This window comes from Nicrophorus vespilloides, unplaced genomic scaffold (genome assembly GCF_001412225.1).
Source record: "Nicrophorus vespilloides isolate i.1.1-1 unplaced genomic scaffold, Nicve_v1.0, whole genome shotgun sequence".
Classification (NCBI taxonomy): domain Eukaryota; kingdom Metazoa; phylum Arthropoda; class Insecta; order Coleoptera; family Silphidae; genus Nicrophorus; species Nicrophorus vespilloides.
The window spans coordinates 33,697-56,695 of record NW_017097398.1 but is presented as its reverse complement, the minus strand read 5'-3'; the positions used below and the strand labels follow the sequence as shown (position 1 = coordinate 56,695).

Genomic DNA, 22,999 nt, shown 5'->3' with positions numbered 1-22,999 from the left:
AAACAATATATTCTATGTTTTTCATCTTAATATTTTACTTTAAATTTATTACAATACGAATACGTATTATTCACTTCAACATTATTACAAATTCATATAATATTAATGTATAAATTAAACGTTTATTTTATTATATTTTCTGATATTATTATCTAGAAATATGTAAATAACTTGTATTATAAAAATTACCTATCTAAATATGAATAGTACGAACAGTATAATATTAATTCCTTTAAAACTTGCTTTTCTACAGAAAACGGTTTTGTTATATTACTGTAAAGGTGACAACTGTAAATACGAAATCCTCACATTAATTTATTTAACCAAATTCTGACATAAATTTAGCCACTTTTTTAATATTATTTTCGTTGACAAATTTACAAACTTTCTTTCTTCATTAAATTATTGTTTAAATTCTATATGCAAATTAAGTTAACTATTTATATACTTTCATCTATTATTCATATTCGAAAAACTGTTACAAAATTTCAATAAATACATACGAAACTCTCGGTTTATTATTTTAATACAAGTTTATATTATTATCAAAATAATTACATAATTATATCATCATTAATATTAATTGAAATTTAATATTTTAAAATACTTTCAATTAATATATTTTTTTTATGTTATGCATTATAGAAATCGAAAATTACTAACTGTATATTAGTTTTTAATTTAATTATATTTCTAAATTTTTATTTTTTGTATATATTGAAAAATCAATCGAAACTCTTATCTAGTACAAATAAGATAAATAATTAGCTGAAGTAATTTATCTTAAGTTGATAATCGTTCCAATAAAAAATAAATATAGTTCTACTGGAAATCTAATTGTATTCAAAACGAGTCTATTGAGAAAGCAAACAACAAAAAATATCCTCAGGCCATTTTTTTCTAATGATTGACCAATAAAAGATGAGACGTATTTTTTTTATTATTTATAATCTCCGAATAGAGCCAAAGGCAATATTTCAATTTTAAAACCGCAAAGGCACACTTACCCAATTCTCGGTCAAAAATTCAACTTGCAAATTTATTCACGTTTGTCTAATATAAATTAATATAATCGTATAGTTAACAATAAAAATAAATACAGTTAATTCTCGTTTCTATTTTTAAATTACATTTTTTCAAAATTTATTTTAACTTTCTATCAAAGAAATAATTAGATTTAAATATTTTCAATTAGAAATTCATGCAAATTGCTACATCAATATTATATTATTATTATTTTAGCTAAATTTCTTAGAAATATTAGTTATATCAGCAATAATCAACTCTCAATAAAGTTTAAATCATCGCGATTTCGTTTCTAGTTCGTTAGATTCGAATTATAAATTATCAAACCAAGGATATTCTACATTATTTAATCATTATTTTATATTACCAAAGCAATAACTATAATAGGAAAATCAATTAGCTTAAATAGTATCATAATAATTTATTATATAAACTTTATAGTATAAAATAAGTATGTTTCTATAATGTTACCCGGCGCATCTACCAATAATGTCAATCAATACAAAGTAATAATATATATTTTAAATTGATTATACATATATTATTTAATAAATTTAAGGTTAATTGAACATTTAATTAATATTTTTATTTATTTTCTGTTAATACCAATATTTTAATCATATTTTGTTAATAAGATAATAAGAAATATTATTAAAAAAAAATTAAGTTAAATGTTTAAACATTATTTTTAACAGCAACAAATATAACATCTGGTTTACTTGATTCTTACTTTCAGATAAAGAAACAGGCGCAACCGTTTCTCGTTGGCAAAAGTACAGTTTAAGTAAGTGTTGTTGTTATACGGCTAATAACGAAACGTTAGCTTTTTCCGTGTAGAATTAAAAAAAAAATAAATACCACTTCAAAAACCTCGACCGTCGCCACTCGTTAAATGCACTTTAATGGAACAGTCCAGTGCTATTGACCTAATTTTATCACTAATTAATAAACGAATATGAAAATATTTAATTGCTAATTAACGACGCACAACATATATTTAATATAATTCAATTGCTTATAATTATATTGTATAAATTGGTTTTCGTTTAGAATTAATTGAAATTTTATTAAATATTTTTAAAGTTTATACTAAATATTACGATAATAATAGTGCAGTACCTCGCATATTGCGGCTTCGATCAATCCGGTTTGAAAATTTGAAGACAAACTAAATTTTAATTGACAAAATTAAAACAAATTTTAAAAATTAATATACAGAATTATTGTTTGATACACAAACGATTGATGTCTTTTTTTTGTGCTGTTTATTTTTTATGCGGGTTTAAAGTCCTCGATTAGTCCGGTGCAATATTATCCGCACTCTGCAATGTATTATTGTATATAATACAATTAAAAACAAGTTTAATTATAAATTATTTGTAATATATACATTTGTTATTGAATATAAATCGAACATTGTTAATTTAATTTCATATTTGATTTTTGCAATAACATACAAGAGTAATAAATGCAATTGACCTAATTTCAGTTCTGTTAATGATTTTTGTGTAAACTAGAATTTATAATATGTTGATAAAATTTAGAATTGAATTATTTCATATAAACTTATTTTATTTACGTTCGTGTATAAAATGTTGGCCTATTATTTGGAAGATCGCCAATTCTCTACTTTAGCCATAAAGATTAAAAGAATATTAAAAAAACATTGTTTATTTTATATTATCAAAATAAATCAATCGATTTGTAATATTTCTTATTTTATTCCTTACATATGTATGTCACTAAAACATGTAAAACTTCAAGAAAATACTTCTTAAATTCGAAAATCGATATGGATCCAAAATAAATATTTGTAATTTACAAATATAATATTAAAATTGAACTTCACCGATAATTTTTATTGATTACATAAAATATGTATGTCACCAAAATATGTAGTCAAATATATATTTTTTACTCTTTGTCCATATTAAACTAATTATTATAAAATTATGTAGCCTTTGGTTTTTATTGAGGACTTCATTACTTAGAATTGAAGAAAATACAATAAATAAATAAAATTTTCTAGTGTTTTGTTGTTAAATATTTATGGATGTAAATTAAATATTTGTTATATGTGAACGTAAATTAATTGAATATATACATACCGTTTATAAATAAAAGCTCAGGTAGTGTAATCCTGCTCTAGATCGAGCAATATTTTGCGTGTCCAGATCACTAAAATCCGACGTCGCTCGGTAATGACTTGATGCAGACTAGTAAAGTAGTAGTAGTAGAGCTAGTAGTGGTAGTATAGTAGTAGTAGCTATGATAGTGAAATTAGTGCAAAAAGGGGCGCACACCACACACCAGCTTACGCGCTGTTCAGTTTGAGAATGGAATTCACCTGTCTCATGGTCTTCCACTATAACCACACACCATGCGGAGTTTTCTGAGGCCCCACCATGCGACCGCCTTCTGACCCAGACACAGCTCTTGTACAGTTATTCCATCTGAGGCATCACCCCAGCCGTTGCTATTGAGCTATTTTACACATCGAAGAAGTAGGTAAATAATGCGAAATATCTCCGCACCTGTGGATCGGATTCGCACGGCTCCTGAGACTACCAATTCGTATGGTGCTCGATGGTGGCCTCCGCTCTTCTTCTCCAACACAAGCGTATGTCCCTGCACGTGTACATACGAATGCATGCATGTGTGTGTGCACATATATAAATACATGTGTGTGCAGATGTGTATGCGTATGCTTGGGTGTTTGTGTGTGCATGCGTGTGTACTCTGCCTGAAGGCCCGTCGACACCGACCACATCCTCTACAGGTCAGTGGAGTAAACGCTCCTCCCGTCCCTCTCGACCCAATACCCAAAATATGTTCTCTTATTTAAATTTTGAAAAGAAGAATGTTGCTCATCTACTTTATTCACAAATCTCGCGAAGAAGGATATACGCGATTCAGATGTGCTGTAAACCAGTGGTCTTCAAACTGTTTTACGCAAAATCCTGGAATATCAAGTAACCACTTAAAATATACTGCGAGTCCAAATTCGAAAGAATTGTAAGAAAATTCCCAAATTTTTGTAGAAATTTAAAACAGGAAATTAAGTAAAATCTATTTCATAACAAAAACCAGAATGGCTGATAGCTTTTTAACCAGATGTTAACTATATACAGTGGAACTTTGCTTAACGAGCATAATCCTTTCGAAAATTTTCGGATTATGTTTTTGCCATATAAACCATTACATTAGTTTATATGGGGAAAATACGATAATGCGTTCCATTTTGAAGTCATTTTTCTTATGCTCGTTAGCGAAATGCTCGTTATGCAAGGTTCCACTGTAGTTATTTTTTTAATTTTTATATAGTTTTTATATTAATGTATTTTTTGGTCAATAAATTTATATAATAATGACAAATAAACATGGGATGGATTCTCACAAATCGAAGGTTCTTTTTCTAACAAATTAGATTTAATTCTATGAATACTTATTATTATGCATAGATATTAATACTCTTTTCAATGTGAAGAACGATTCTGAACATAGGCATGAATTAGTTTCAAAATTATATAGATAGTTAAAACCTATTTAGCAGATATAATTTGATGAAATCAATTACAGTGGAATCTTGCTTAACGAGTTCAATCCGTTTTAAAATTTCCGGAAATGCTCGTTATGCAAGGTTCCACTGTACTTTTAAACGCAGAATTATGCTTTCAAAATTATTTGATGAATTTTTGAACAATTTTTGAAAATTTGCATAATAATGTAAAAAATTACATAATATACATAATATTCATAAATTAATTGATTTGTGTGATTTGATTCAAAATAAATTTCAGAATTACACTAAAATTACTTGTTAATGAAATATATTAATTGGCATGCAAAAAAAGAACATACAAGTTGCTAAGATTACGTTTGTGCTAATTAATTAATAAATAAGTAATTATAATGCATTTTCACAAAAGATGCTCAATAAAATAATAATAATTAAAATTTATTTGTCCAAACAACAAAAATAAAACTAATTATTTTCATTTTCCACATAAATTTCACATATTATTTAGTATATTTTTCAGATTTTTTTTTAACAGTATTTTCTGTTAAAGAAAAAAAAAGATAACATTAAGGGTTTTGTGACTTGACATACTTTGAAGATCATTGCTCCATTTACAAAGTGCAGTACAAGAAAAAGACCATTAGAAACGATGCAAAACACCAATAAAAAGAAGCTAGAAACAAACAGGAAGGTGGAACGTAGAGCGACGTAATGATCGTGGAATAAAAGAAAACGCCCAATTAAATATTTACAACGCACACGATTCGCGTTTTATTTGTCACCGCGTGCATTACAAACATTTACGGTACCGGAATTTGCATAATTCATAACACCCAAATAGGCCGAAGATGATAATGTATTCCCTTTTCCAAATTCCAAAACGACTGCCGTTTACCAACTAGCACAATTTCGTACTTTATGTATATTATTTATATCATATCAAAAAAAAACTATTTTTTTATTGACGTATTTTTTATTATTAGCACTACTTTTAACCAAAGAACTTTCATAAAGTAATACCGTTGTTACAAATATAATTTAATAAATGTATCAAATATTGTAATTAAATCTCAACGGTTCCCGAACAAAAATTGTCTCAGTTTTCGAACAAAATTTTGGTTCATACAAACTGAGAGTTAAGTATATAATATGTATAGAAGTTTCTTCCCTTCCTTTCCGTCTTCTACTAACACCAAAAACACTTTACCGCATAAATTAAACTGTATATATTTTAACAATAAATAGCGATTATTTAATGTAATTTTATAGTTATTACAACAAATGTTAGTATTGCATTGTTTAAAATTAGTAAATAAAGGAAATTTAAATTCGATTAGTTCAAATATTATACTATTAAAACATGAATTAATTTTGAACTTATTTCATTGACTATTAATGTATAAATGTATATTAATGATTTATGAATGTACTATTCAAATAAATTCAATCCATATGTTACACCACTTAACATGTGTATTGTATATGTAGATATGTTTGAAACATGTCGATCGTCCATCTACGTCCTATCAGCAATCTCTGACAAGTTTCAAACAACAAACCAAATTCGGTCACCAAGTTTGTTGAGGCAATTTTAAATATGTGAACTTAAAAAACATTTTGTTTTATTCTAATCATTGGAATATCTTCTGCTTTGTTAATAATACGTGCATTAAATTATAAATATAATAAAAAATATATGCATCGGATTTCCGGATCTTACTCTTTGTGAACACATTTTATCAATTTGAAGGATTTTGTTTTTTTTCATGTTTTTTTTTTGTACAATATATTATTATTCCAGAAAGACCTATGGTCAATAGCCCTTTGTATCAGTTAACTTTTTTGAAATTATATATATTTATTTTGTTTTTTTTATTTCTGTATATGTTTTTTTTTCTGATACAATAAACATTATTATTATTATTATTTAAAAAATATATTTAGTAAATATATTAAGAATTATAATATTTAAATATGAATTGATCAGGTATTCATTTTAACTATTAACATAGTTTATATCAGCGTTTATTACATCTGCGAATCAGCAGAAATATAAAAAATATTTCTCGAGTCAGTAAAAGTATGAGAAAAAGATAATTTGATGCACGTAAAATACACTGGTCTATATGTACCAATTATTAGTTTTAGCCAAGGTAATTTGATCCTAAACATTTGCAATGTATACAGTATATAAAGACAAGTAAGATGAATAAGAGTAATAATTATCTGAATAATTACTTTCTATTGCTACACTACTATTACAAATCCAATTCATTTTTATAATGCGGGTAATCCAAAACTATACCGCAGTGTTTGAAACCAACCTAATCGATGACCGATCATTTATGTTTAAAAAAATAATTTTGTGTTCTAATAAAAAGATATTTTTAACAATTAAAATTAAGTTTGTTTTATAACTCAAACCATACTATAGTGAATGGTGTTGAAGTTTAAAAACTAAAGATTTTAAATCTATAACTATAACCACACAGGCATTGACACATTTTCAGAATCATCTATTTGGATTAGATGTATTTTTGTGGGCATTTCCAGATTATCGAATAAAATGAACAGGCCTTACAAACACCTACTTACAAAGCTCTATAAAAAGCAAAAGGAATCCATTACGCCTCAAACAAATTCCGAATTGTGGGTATCTTCATATCTTCTTGCCAAGACTACAAAGCAGTAAAACGCGTGATCTGAATCAGAATAAAATATATGCAGTTCAAAACATGTTTGTAAATATCTATTTATAGCAAACACAACATATCCAGTTCAATTTTATATTATATATCTCAACTATTTTGATCTTTTCTTTATAATCAGTAGTAGTGTTATTTAATGTCTTTATTTAGTTGCAAAAAAAAAGAATAATAAAACCAATCTTGATGAAAAAATATGTTTGATTTGTGGTAATGTTAATGACTTTTCTATGGATAATTAATCATTATAATAAATAATAATGACTAATGTAATTATTAATAGTAGTAAAATAGTAATAGTAAAATACTACAAATGATAAGTAATTTGTATATGTTATTGTTTATAACGATTTATATAGTTATACATCGATTAACGAATATAATGCGTTCCAAGAAATTACTTCATTAAACGAAACTTTGTTTTTACAAGTAAAAGTACTATGACCATAATGAATGCTTTAGTTCGTTAAGAAAAAAAGCAGTCAACATCATCACTTTGTATGTAAAACACATTTTAAAATATCAGCCTAATTTTTTGTGCTTTTTTCTTGCCTATATGCATTTAACAATGATCGCTTCTTCTCAAATGACGATCATTTTCACTAGAAAATTTTGAAATGTTTTCATTGTCAATGTTGTAAACATTTTTTTCGGAAAGAACTTATTTAAGTACGTGTTCATTTTCTTTGGCTTAATTGCTAACAAGGTTTTCTAAATCTTCCACTTCTTCAATAATCTTCTCCATTCAATACATTTTAAAATCATTTTCATGGACAACTTCATTTATATTTTGTTTTGTGTTATTTTCTTCTTCTACTACAACTATATTTTGAGATAATCATTATTTAAGCATTTCTTAGTAACTTCTTTCCAAGATCTACCAATGTTTCAATAGTGTTTTTATAGTGCAGTTTTACAAAAAGTTTTAACTATCATTTAATTCTATATTATCCTAATAGCTTAATGTTCGACGCATATAATACGGTTGTGTAAAGATTTTGCTATAAAAAAAACAAGTTTGTATGTGTTGAACATGAACATCAGTAAAATATCCTAGAACATTGTCTAACAACAAAACAGCTTTTACTTTATTTCTTAGAATAAAAATGGTTAACAAACCAATTTCTGACTTCTTTATATCGAATCTTTCTTATCAGAAAAGTATACCACTAATTATATATTTATTAAAATATTTGTAATAAGAATTTTTCATAAAATAATTAAAGTAAAAACCAGAATATATTTATTTATCTTATATTTTAGAACAGATGGTCATAAAGATTCTAGTTTGTCTAAAACTATGATCGTGGGTGATTGAATCAGATCTTATGAAAATGTTTGAGAAATGCTTATTGTGTAAATGTTTATTTATATCTGTATTTTCTTTGTTACACGTTGCATTTCTAATAATTTAAATTTCACCTACATAAAATTTCGAAAGAAATGCAAATGAAGAACTAAGAATGAAAGCATATTTATTATATTTATATTCTTAATGCATTAAAATAGATATACAATTATTATTTACGCATATTTATTTGTATATCGTTTGATCTCAGTTATTTATATAGTATACAAAATAATTAAAACGATTTATATCAACATTTCATATAAAAATATGAAACTATAATAACACGTGGAACTATTTTATAATATTGGTTGTCATTTTTATAGCCTAAAACGAAAAATAAAATACCAAAGACTTCTAAAAATAAATAAAGAAGAAACTATAAGAAATCAAAGAAAAAATATAGATTTTACTCAAAGCAATTTAACTGTATTACAGTAAAATAAACCTACAATTTTTATAATATATAAACTAATACTAATTAAAATAATAGTAATTAATATGATACTAACTATTAACTAATAAATTATTATATTTATTACTAACTTTTTTATACTTCCAACAAACATTTATTCTTGATATAGTTGACGATTCAAAATTCTCTATAATTATATAATAATTAGATATTTTTTTCTGTTACAGTTTTTTAATAATTTGTAGCTCAAAACTACCTGCTTTCCATCTTATACTATAATTTTTAGATCATTTTTCTAAGCAATCATCAAAATAATAATTATATATTTATGTATAAATAATATTAAACCTTATTATAGTAATTATGTTGTCAAAACACTGAATTATTTTAATCACAATTAAAAAAGTGACAATCGCGCAACTTCAATATGATTTAATATATAATAATTACCCGATATTCGGATTGAAATACATTTTTTTATATCTGTAATTAGATTTAGATAACCAGAGGACATAATTCTTTTGAGCGAATTCAATTTAACGGATATCATTAAACTGTTATATCCTGGAAGTTCGTTTTGATTGTAGATAGGAAATAGATTATTTTTAATGTTCATCAGGTTATTTTTCTTAATAGTTTTGTTATTGAATATCAATCATCAATTACTAACTAGAATAATTCGCTACATTCTTTATAGTGAAAACTAAAGTATGTTATGATCAATTATATTTATTTTATTTGTAAAGCTAAAATTGTAAAAAGAATATTATTTTCGTTATTCATCATTCTTTTTAAGTTTTTGAATATATTTTCAAATAATAAGTTTATTTCTTATTTTAAGATTTAAAAAAAGCTCAAAAATAAATGTGAGTAAATGTTAATTTAATTGCTATATAGTTTTATATTAACAGGTATTTTTTTAATAAACTCAAAACACTTTTATTTTATGTTATAGTTTTCTAATGATTTCTCCTATATTTCACTGCATAAATTTAATGTAGTGTTTGGGGATGACACATTTTAAGACATCGTCAATTATCTCGTGATTATGGAGTCTCTGTTTACGAATATTAAATACAAATATTCTTAAGTAGTTTCATTAAAATTATAACTTTCTAGGAAATACATCAGTTTATTTACTAAGGTTTTTATAGAGAAAAATAGTTGTAAGTTTTATGTAAATAATAAAGTGGATAAACACAACAGGATATATCTTTTAAGTTTTCTTATAAAATAACTAAAGATTCATTAATTATTTAAAAATAAAATTCTTAATAAATTGAGTATATTTTTCACTCATTTAATTTTCTTACATATTATGTTTAATGAGATAATTATTTTTTTTGTACAATTTTGTAATATTAGTTTTCTCTAAAATTATGGTAATAATCATATATACTGTTTATTTTAATAATCTATAAATTTTGAAAAAAAAAATGTATATTTATATATGCAAAAGAAAATATGATAAAGTAAATGATTAAATCAGTGTATAATAAATACAGTTAATTCGTGATATTGTAATTTAAATTAAGTGTTCTTAAGATTCGAGTGGAGCGGAAAACGTTTAAATAATGAATCAGTAATTACACGTTTTACATTTAAAATTGTGCTTCGAGATTTGCGCGTTTTTATTTTGTATTCATTATTTCTTTACATAAAGAAAAAAGATTTAGGTGAAACGAGCGGCATGAAAACGACGCAATATGTTCTCTTCGGCCTTACACAAAACAAAACAAAAAAAGAAATATGAAGATGGAAACGTGTGTGCGTTTCAATTAGCGCCAGCTTGTGTGTAAAATATGTTAATATGTCAATTTTTCCTGCACATCCTTTCTTCTCCGGCTCAATTCCTAATTTAACAACTGCAATTCCGGACTCGGCCGTGCAATTAACAATTAGAAATCACCTGCAATTAGCGTGCGGCGAATTCGGATCGTCGGGTCGTCGACGTCTTCGACGCTCCTCCTTCTCCTTCTGCCGCCGTCTTCGTGCTCGTGCCATTTCCATCAACCTCTCCCAGATTTCTGGCTTCACCTGCTTTTGTTGTTCGACTCTGGCTGGCTTGCGCAACTGACAGAGCGACGATCGAATATGTAACAGAGTTCCCGTGTAAATCTTCAACATGTCAAGGTCAGCCAGCATTCCGACGTGGCTGCGAACCTCTTTACTGACCCAGTATTTTCACTTCCTGTATCTCTCGCTCATCATCATCTTTCCACTCAAATTACACCTTACTTATGTTACTTATCAGACCGACGGACGCCGCGGAACCAATTAAACGCTGCTCTTTATCAATTTCACTAAATCCATTCAGCATTTACAGCACACCTACAACTAGTTATTTATCATCGTCATCTTCATCCAACAAATCTAGAAACTATCTCAATTCTCTTAGAATGTTAATAAGAAAGAATTAATTATTTTCACCCAATTAAAACAGCGTAATCGTTCAATCCTAAGTTCATGTTAAACCACCAATTAACTTCATAGATTGTTTTTATTAGATAGTGATGCATTAAGTAATAATGGTTATATCAGTCAATTATCAAATACTCCAAATACGATCAAAAAGAAAGTGGCCCAAGGACCTACCTACCTAAGTAGTGGGTCGTCGATATCCGTGCGCCTCTTTTTAATTTACACGTTACACACGAGCCGAGCCGTAAGAGAGGAGCCGACAAAATATACAAAGTCATTGATTTGGTCATCGTGCAGAGGAGTCCAATCATCGGTGGTTCCATAAGGAAGTAAGCAATTTATACCTGTAATATGGAGATCTTAATATCATGAAACATCCTATCGAATACAAAATAAACAACATAAAAATGATTTAAATATTTCTGTTTGCATTTATTTGGATTAATTGGACTTTCTACGACTAAACCAATTAATTAAAAGAAAATGCTTTGATAATTGAAGGAAGGAAAAAAATATTTGGACCACCTAAACATTCCTTCAATGGCGAATATTTAAGCTAAATTAAAGCAATAAAAGTTACTTTACTATTTGTACTTTTAAAATTATATAATTTGTTTCTATAAACAAATGCAATTAACAATAGTAAAAAAAACTTCCAAAGATGTACCAGTACTTTAATGTTAGTTTTCGTAGTTACAAGATTATAAACATATCAAAAAACCAAAACTGCCAAAATTTGCACCTTCAAAATTATATAATTTGTTTCTTAAGAAAAAATGCAATTAACAATATTAAACAAATATTTTTTCAAGATGAACCAGTAGTTTAATTTTTCGTAGGTACAACATTATTAACATATAAAAAACTTATTAAATAAAAAAAAAGTTTATCTGTTACAAAAGGCTATAACTATTCAACATTCTATCCCCAAAAGTGCTTATAAGTATTAATTTTGATAAGATAATTTTGTTTATTTTATTTTTCATAATTATTTTTTGTGTATCGACTTTTATATCGATTTTAATTGTATTTTACATAATTAAATAAGTTCCAATGATGATTAAACCACCATCAATATTGAAATACATAAATTATATCTCATTTTTTTCTAAAATCATTACTTATTTTTTAATAAGAAACTTGTATTATTATAAAGAATATTAATAATATTTATTGCAACTGTAATAAAAAAAAACATTTTCATTCACAACTATAATAATTAATACCCGGTCTAATAAATCATTCATACAGAGGACATATTTAAAATCTTATAATAAACAAATTTATTGTTTACATAAATACTAAAGTCTAGTGTTCATAAACAATAAAGTCTTGATATATTCTCAATCAAAATTAATTTATTTTTATTATTAATAAATAATATCAATTAATTAACTAATTTTAATGTTTATAGTGAATAATTCAACAAAAACAAATAGTATAATAATAATTATGATTATTTATTTTTATTAATAATAAATAGTAATAATTAATAATCTAATCGTATTTTTTTATTATTTTTTATTGAATAGTTTATATATGAATAGTATAAGATACTGTCCGGATTTTGATCGTGAACACTAAACCGTGGTATCTATATTCGATAGATTTTTATACCATTCAAAAGTGCATCCGGTGATAAAAGACAATACCGTTAATCTGTTCTTTTTCTGGAACCCTGGAACAGGGGGAATTGATAACATAAGATGTTTAACACAGGAAGTCATCTTATTTTCCAATTCATAACTTCACTAGATCACGACGATATGGCGCTAGCCATGAACATCCTTCTCCATATAGTTAATGAAGATCACTCTGAGCACCGAAATAAAGTTCTTCAATAATATTAATAAGATTGCTACAGTTTATTATGATAACATCCATATAAAAGTTTAACACAAAAACTCATCTTCCTCTTTTACATTCTACTCTTCACTCATTCCTGAGAGCGGACATGGTACTTTCTTCTCTTTCATTTTCTTGTCCATTTCCTTCACAAGGGTATTGACGCACCCACTACAAGACCTTTAGTAACATCTTCATCCTCTCTTCATCAACAACATTGATGAACATCATCTACAATCTGCATTCCAGATCACTAGATAGCGTCATTGGCTATGAACATCCTTCTCCATTTAGTTCACAAGGATCACGCCCACCGAATTAAAGTTTTTCAATAATATAAATAAGATTGCTACAGTTTATTATGTTATAACCTATTTCAGATAAAAGTTGCTGTTGTTAAGTAGCTTTATAACATCTTCAATATTTTTAGTTGCAAATCAGAAATTTAAATAGAAATTTAAAGGAAATTAATATTTTTGTAATCATTTTGTTGTTAAACTTTCATATACTAAACCTATATATTTTATACGTTAATATATTTTAAATTATGGAAATATTACTTTTTCCAAAATGTTTAATTATGAACGACAGCATGATAAATATATTTTTTTTTCATATTTAGGGGCAAATCATCTAATGGTAACTATCCACCGGGAAAGATTATCCAATTAATGTAAACCGCGATCTTAAATTTACTCAATGTTCACATTGATGAACAGATTGTGAATAAAATTATACGACATAAAAAAAATTGATATTTTATACTAAAATACAATACAATACAATAATAGACAACAAAACTACAGAAGATTCATTTTAAAATATTGAAAATTAATATCTCATAATTTAAACACAAAGATTTCAATATAACAATTATAAGTTTTTATGTAAAAATATACAGTTTAAGCATTAACATTTTAAAAACAATGGAATCAGTTGCTCAATTAGAATTTTTCATGTTTCTTTTCATATTCTAACTATAAGAAAATCTATTGCATAACTGCATTAGAATCACGTGAAATAAATTGTAAACGCAAAAATATATATATTAATACTTTAAGCTAATCATTTAAACTAATAAAAATTTACCTTATAAACTTTTAATATATATTAATGTTTATTTTATTGGGTGTATCTTCAATAATATTGGATTATGTAATAATTAGTGTAAACAGTTGTATGTTCCACTTTTAATAATTCAATTAGTGCCATATTAAATTGGTACACAGCGACCTATATTAAAATTACACAGTAATACATAAATTATATTGTATATATGCATTAAAACTTTATTTTAATACCTCGCATACTTTATTTCAATACTGCGCCTTCGATCAGTCCGGATTCTCTATAGTCCGGTTTAAAAATATAAATTTTAATTGATAAAATGAAAACAAATTCTAATAAAATAGTACACAAAATTGATTTACATTATAAAACTACTGTTGCTAAATTAATTCTGTTTTTAATAACATTATAAATACAGCAATACTTCACATAGTGCGGCTTTGATAATAGCACAGCTATTTCAAAAGTTGCTTTTTCTATAAATATAATATTTAGTAAATTTACAAAAATAAATATTTCGTTAAAAATGAAATGATAACTTTCATCAACAGATAAAAGCTAATGAAAATAAAAATAAAAAGGCGGTTTACATAACTGCAGTTTTATGAATGCTCATGGAAGAAATCGCCTGACGTACATTGAACGGAACGCAATTTAAAATCAATGAATGATTTCGAAAAGTATGTGTGACATGTCCTACAAATTATTTTTATTGCGGTCTTCCAATCGCAGTTCAAAAATCGACAAATACTGCACCTTCTGCTCCTCGATGCTGATGAACAAATTGAAAGAATGTACATTTGTTCGAGGATGATGCACGGCACTCTCTGACAACGAGGAATTTTAACGAATGTTATTTTGACACGCGACACTAATTAATCTTTGCACAAAATATTGACCTCGATGGAGGTCGCACTAATGAAGACTTCAGACGAAATTTATTTTAATGAAACGATGCATTGTGTGAGGTCTGCAAACCTACCAAGCTTGTAAATGAAAACAATATTTTCAATATTTGTAATTTCGGAAATAAACTTGCAAAAACCAACTTAAATAAAAAAAAAACTAAATTATTGGACTACAAATTATATTATGTTATTACTGTTGGTAAAAGTAAACAAAAACTGATGTTACAATTATGAAAGAGTCTGCGAAGTTATTATTTTTATAGTAGAAATAATTTTAATAAAATAATTGAAACACAAACAATTCTGAAAGTAAACCATTACCAAAATATACTATATAGACTTTAGAGACATTTTTTACGTAAATTTATGAAGTTTACATAAACTTTGATCTTTATGAGTTTTTCTAAACTTCATATATCATTCTTTTTAATCGTATTCAAATAACTCAAAACTTGTTATTATATATTCAAGCATATTATTTATAAACCATTCAAAAAGAGAAACTATCTTCTATCTAAATATCTATTTGTTAAGAACTTAAATTGAATTTGTTATATTTTTAAATAATTTTAATTTTTACATATGTTTCTTTTTTCACACTTTTGAGTCATAATTATTTGTGTTATAGTTTCAACGAATATTTTCATTAATAATTTTTACAATAAAATATGCGACGTAACTAAGTTTTTAAGTTCATAATATTTCAGTTTTATTTACAACCTGCAAAATGCATATATTCAAAGTAAAGATGTTTTTCTTTCGCTTTTCATTTTATATTTCTTTTTTTTTTGTATTAATTTCAGATTTGTGTCTATATTAATTTATGTTATTCTACAATTGTCTCAATAAATATTGTTCTAATTGATTATTATAATAAATATACACATTAATTAAAAAAAGTGTAAAGAACATGTTTTTTTGTATCCATAAAATTTCAATTTTATTTACCGCGTGATTTATAACTTTTTCCTTTTGTTTCATATATTCGTATATTTATTAATGTTATTATAAAATATTGAATTTAATTATAATTTTGTTGTTCTTTTTAAACTTTTATGTTTATAATTATTATTAAATTCTATAACAATGCAAACTACAGAATAGAAAATGTGAGATAATTTTATTTTTTATTAACAAATTTACTAAATTATTTACCGTTTGATTTACGACATGCAAATTACGAAAAATAAAAAATATTTATAGTTTATAACGATAAGTTTCAACTAGTTTTGTTATAATTTATTTTACAGTTGTAATATCGATATTTTTACTAATAATTTTAATTTCAATTTCTAATTACATAATTTATAAAATATTTATTTTATTTGAGTTTTTAATTATTTATTCTATACATTAATTCATTATTCTAAAAAATAACGTTACTGTTATAAAGCATAAAAAACTTAGGAATATATAGAAAACATACATATTCTTATGATAAACAGAGAAAGTTTATGTTTCTATATAAAAACACGTATACATTTTATTGTTATTTATTAATGCAATACATATTTAAAAAATACATTTTTTTTCTGTACAAACTTGTTTTTTTTTCTGAAATTTTAAATAAATTTTACACGCTATAAACAGATTACAGGCTATTATTATATAGAATAACTAGGTGCATGGGCTTTATCAGTAATATAAACATTTGGCGAAGTTTAGTTAAAAAATGTTTCATTTCATATTTATTACATAGTATTTTGTAATACAGGATGGGCCAAAAGTCACTTTACCATATAAATATTTAATATTTTTTAACATTATAATGTACACATCTTGGATTTTTTTGGTACCAGTGCCGGATTTGAGCCGATTGGAGCGATTGCGCCAAATTAGGCCCAGCACATCAACACATTAAAAATAGTAAATCAATTTTTATCTGAAATGAACAATGCTACGATTTCCAGAAAATTTCCAAATCTATTTATTACCACTTAATTATTTAACAGTAAGCGTTGCTTCTAGAGAGGTCATTTTCTAAATTAAAACTTATAAAAAACTATAAGATCGACAATGACTCAGGATAGATTAAACAGTTTAGCGATCATGTCGATTGAAAGTCAAGAAGCAAAACAGTTCGATTTTGATATTATTTTAGAAGATTTTTCAAAATAAAAACTTCGAAACAAGTAAAAGATCTCTGTATTCAATAAAATTAAGTTATCGTCCTTTGTATATTTGGTACAGATTTTTAATGTTTAAATTTGTCTACCTTGACTAATGACTAATTTTTATATTTGGATTTTGAATTTTGTTTTAAATAAATATTTAAAATCAATATTTAAATATGTAAATATTAATTAATTTTGTTATTTAAAGTTTGAAGGGCCCCGAAAAAAAAAACAATGAGGCCTCGCACTTATTAGATAGAAAAGATGCTAAACGGTCACGATTACCGCCGAAATAGATCGCCAAATGTTAAAAAACTTTGTGTTTCTTGCTATTGAAAACACCTGGAATGTGATGGCAGCAAGATGAAGCAACTGCTCAATTTCCAGAAATGCATTTTTGCTGAGCTGAAGGACAATATTCGTCAGGAAATTCGAATGATAAACAGTTACAGAGAGATCTCGCCTTTGTGTAGTGGAAAATACTGGTCATTTAAAATGTGTACATTATAATATTAAAAAGAAAATAAAAAAATGAATACATATATTATTTCATTTTTAAATGGTAAAGTGATTTTTGGCCCACCCTGCACAAATATTGAACTAAAAAAAACCTATCATCCGGTTATTTTCATTAAAGTGGATGTCCCAGAATGAATGTACGTATGCCACTGACGTTGTCGAAGACCAAACAGAAGAGGAAGAAGAAGAGTAAAAAGAAGAGAGGTAAAAAGCGGAGATGAGGAGGAAACTCATGCGCGAGATGTGCTCTCTCGACGGCACACACTTTTATTGGGAGTGTCTGAAACCTTGGCCTTGTTTATGCCACTCTTCATAAGGTGTTCCACTGACCACTAACTGCCTCAGTTAGTATTCTAAATAAGATAAGCAATTCCGCTATTGTTCTTAGTAAACAACAATCGCGAAAACTAATATTATGCGAACAACAGTCGTGTCGCGCACGAACTGCATGCGAATTCTTCGCCACTTTTCGATACCGAAAACCGAATAATTGTTTGTTCGAAAGAAATCAACTGTATCAGTTTTTGATCTATATTTGGCAATGACTTGACGAATAACCGCAAATTGGTGTCCCGTCCTACTGATTGCTTTTTCTCTCCGTTTTCTTCTTCCTTCTCTTCTTTTGAATCCGCGTGTTCTCCGAACTTTAATAGCTGGATAATTATTACTTTTGCCATATAATTGATAGGCGTCCTAAAACAAAACGGTTCAAATGATATGTTAATTTTTTTGTTGTTGGTCATTCTTTAATATTGAAATTTATGCAAGACAACGACATATCTTTCAACCAATACAACAAGCTGTTTTACATTCTCTACTTTCCATTTATGGAACCATTAAATTCACATCTCTCATCAAAAAAATACAATTATTAAGATAGTGCATAGTTTTTTTTTTGCAAAATATTTTGATATTATCATTTATAAATATTTAATATTCTTTTATGAAAACAGTTAAGCAACGGTTTTAACAAAGTATTACATCTCTTAATTTAATTAACCATAAGTCTCCGTTAAATTAAAGAAAGATTTATACTTATTCTGAATCAAGTAATTGCATTATAGGTTTTTTTTGCAACGTAGCTTTGTATTATAATTGAAAACTCAGGTTTCCTTTGAAAGCGAATAAATCTTTCGCATTATTACAATAATTGAAAAATAAGTTAAATAAATATTTTTAGTTACAAAAATCAAGCATTTTACGTTCTATAACATTTTATTATAACATAATCTTCATTTTACTAATTTTAATCTCGTATTGTAAAAACTATCCATAAATCAAAATCACTTTTCAATTATGCCATTAAAAGTTATTTCCTCGTTCTTTCACAATGCTTGAACTCTGTAAATTAATACCTCATATAGTGCGACTTCAATCAATATTAATTCATTTTGATTGAGCAAAATAAGAATAAACTCTAAAAAGTTAGTAAATAAACTTATTTTTGTAAATATAAATTATCATTATTTTTTTGTTTCTATGCAGTCAACTCTATCTATCCAATTTTATGTTATCAGTTTTTTGCATCTCGAAACGCAAATGCTCCTGACAGCATCAAACACCATATGGTTCCGCTTCTATTCGTATTCTTTTATGTTTTCAACTCTCCATGATATAACTTGATTAAAATAACTTTACTTTATACATAAACTATATTTTTTCTGTGTAGAAAGTTCTATAAACTTTATATTTTATGTTACTGTTCTTTATTACATTTTATAAATATTTATATCAATCATTTTGAATGCGAGGGTGGAAGAGTAGTTGAAACATAAATATCGCTGCAAATTGTAAGATTAAGAAAAAAACATAATTTGTCTAAGGCAGATGTGACCTACCTTTTAGCTTCCTTTGGCCACATTGAAAGAAGACTGTGTTAATTTAATTTAGGTCAAACATAAATTAAACTAAATGATATTTTTAGTTGCAATCCCAAAAAGTTTATAAGTTTAATTTTTTGTTGGACAACCCTGATCTAACGGATATAAGTAAATATAGTGACAAAAAATATGTTCATGTTCGTATATCTAATAGTCATTGTGTAATAAGGTTGCTATTTATTATTTTCAGTAATATTAGTAATCCGGAAAAACGTAATTGTAATATAACATTAAAACTTTATTTAATGTTTTATATTTCATCATGATTAAGATTTAATAATTAAAAGAGAAAACGCCGTAACAATATATGCATTTTGATAAAATCTAGTATCAATCAAATTTACGACTTTATTCGGCTCTAGTCATAAAAACGATAAACTGATGGCATCATTTTATAAAAATATATAATTTGAATAAAAATATTTTAAATATTCTGCTTTATCAAACTCAAGAAAAAATCTTTTATATGAAGTTATAAAATATTTTTAGTAGGTTCGTCGTAAAAATGTTCCGAAAATAAATTCTATATTCTCTTTCAATCAATCGGTAAGGAGTTGAACTTGAATTATTGACTTTAGTACTTCAGATTTTCCAACAATCAAGAAAAATTTGATAACTTAAAGTACAAACAATTAAACATATTATATAAATAAATTTGAATTCAATTTAAAACAATCATAATATTTAATAATTACTTATTGTTATTATTATATAAAATATACACCATAATATATGATGTTGAATGATATTGATGGTTTTTATTAATATATTGCATTTTTTCGGAAAGTAATTTCGTTTTGAAAAGAATCCAGATCATTTCACATGATCATGAATTGTTGAATTACACAAATTAAATCTCGTGGTAATTTCTCGTGTATGTTATTCTTCAAATATTTTTATTTTGTCTTCATCAACATCAACTGACTTTCCAACTAGTGAACCTAATATTGTGTGAACAAAATTTTGCAAACTATTTTTAGACCTAGTGTTCTGTTAACAGATCTTCTCCATACATTTTGCATATCTTTTTTTTCTTATATAAAACAGCTTTCATACGACATAAATAAATCAACCACATAGATATTTTTTTAAATAAATAAACGAAATAACTTTTTGAACAACCCAATGAAGTACAGAATATTTTATAATATACCACGATTATTCAGTATACCTCCCATATTTCGGCTTCAATCAGTCCGGATACATTATAATCTGGTATGAAATTTCAAATGAAAATAAATTATAATTGTTTTTGCTCAATTGTAATTTAGTTTTCATAATAAATTTTAAAAAAATAGTACACAAAAATATATTTTATATTTTTTTAACAGTCAATATTAGTCCTGATTCAAAAAGTCCGATACATCTAATTATAAAATTATTGAATTTTATATTATATATAATACAAATTATAATTATATAATACAAATTATTTTGGTATACAAACTTAAAAAAAAGAAATAGTTTTTTAACTCCTTTTTTTTTAGTTCGAAGCAATAACTTTGAATGTTTGACAGCCAATAACAAATCATTTTGATGTCCATAATACATCAACATCTCGAAATAACAGTACATTAAAAATCTAGTTCTAATGGATTATTCTCTTCATTTTTTTTTGTTTATAACAAACCTTTATTGGTGCTAAAATTTGCAATAAAATCTAGGAGTGTGATTAATAATGCTGCATATTAAAATAAGGTCGACGGACTCTCGCTTCTGTTTATAATATAATTAACATTTCATAGCCAATAAACAGAACACAATTATATTATATAAATGAATCAAATCTAATTAAATTTTAAATATGTTGCTTAAATATTTGTTAATGCATTGACATGTTAATTATATATTATTATGTAATATAATCTAGATCAAAAAGTAAACATACATTTAATGATAAATGAAGTATAGTAAAAGATAGATCTATTTTATTATGTTTAATTTTTGCATCTTTTCTTATCTCTAATAAACTTAGAACAATAATAGAACAATCCAACATTATAATACTGTATAATACTGGAGAATCGCAGGAAAAATGATGACTGACAGGACGGGATGTTTTCCTACACATTTTTACCGTGAGGACCGTGAGAAAGTTGTAGAACCACTGGTATAATATACACTTCACAACAACATACATTTAAAAACAAAATGTAATAATTTATCCAACAAATGTCATTTGTCATTTTTATCATTATATATTTTAATATATTCAATGATAACCACAAAATATAAAATTTTAAGGCGTTTTCTTTTATTTCACATTTTTATTTGAGCAATTTCTTGTATTATGATATAATTACTGCAATACATATATATATAATTAATAAGACTAAATAAAGTAAACATAATTATACAACAAGAAAACTGAAAAATCTTTGTATTGCCAATATAATTAGATGAAAATTATAGCGGAATTCTTTGAGAAAAAACCGAACCGTATATTTGAGTCGGTTAAGTGTTATTGATGTACCTCGTCGGATTATTAAATTATATTAGTGTGACGTATCTGGGTCACATTAAGATTTTTTGGAACGATTTCGGTCAGTGATTTGTGTTTGCTTTTTCCGGTTAAAATAAATTAATTCAAATATTTAAACGGTTTAATAAGGTAAATATACTTCCAGCAGATTTATCTTACATACCTGTCTAATTAAAAATATGCAATTATCGTCAAGAAATATACTTAAGTATTTTTATTACGACAAAGTTATGTAGTACATAAATTAATTAAAGTTTTGTATCATTTAATCTTTACAATTCATTTAATTCTTTTCAGAATTTATTCCACGAATGTAAAGTATTACAAAGAACTATAATTACTATTGTAAAAATAACAATAAAATACATTCAATTTGTATTTTCTTAGTAAACACTTTATTATAAAAGATATTTCTGTTCGCTTAGTAAATTTAATTAATTAACAGTATATTTTCCTATTCATTTTTGTTTCTGTAAATAATTTTTTTTTTTTCATAAATGTTTCAAAAAGTACAAAATATGTCTCTATAAATTAAAAGGAAAACTTCAATTTATCTTTATAAAATATATAAATAAATAAACAATATTTTTGTTGTACAAACTTTATTAATTATAATTTGTGTTTTTGAATTATAAATTGTAGTTATCAGAATATACTTATTTAATCAAATAATATATCGATTTCCTTAAAATGATTTAAACGTAATTGTAATTAGAAACATTCTAGCGCAAATCGTTAAAAACTAAAG

At 25.6% G+C, this 22,999-nt stretch overlaps 1 protein-coding gene across 1 annotated transcript in view; it reads right to left on the bottom strand.

The window, feature by feature from the left end:
• Positions 1–3,182, bottom strand: part of LOC108559995 — a 26,320-nt gene extending 23,138 nt beyond the window's left edge. Inside the window, exon 1 of the mRNA XM_017917401.1 lies at positions 3,135–3,182. The gene's annotated coding sequence lies outside the window, so the exon portion shown is untranslated. The remainder of the gene's footprint in view (positions 1–3,134) is intronic.
• Between the last annotated feature and the right edge of the window lie 19,817 nt (positions 3,183–22,999).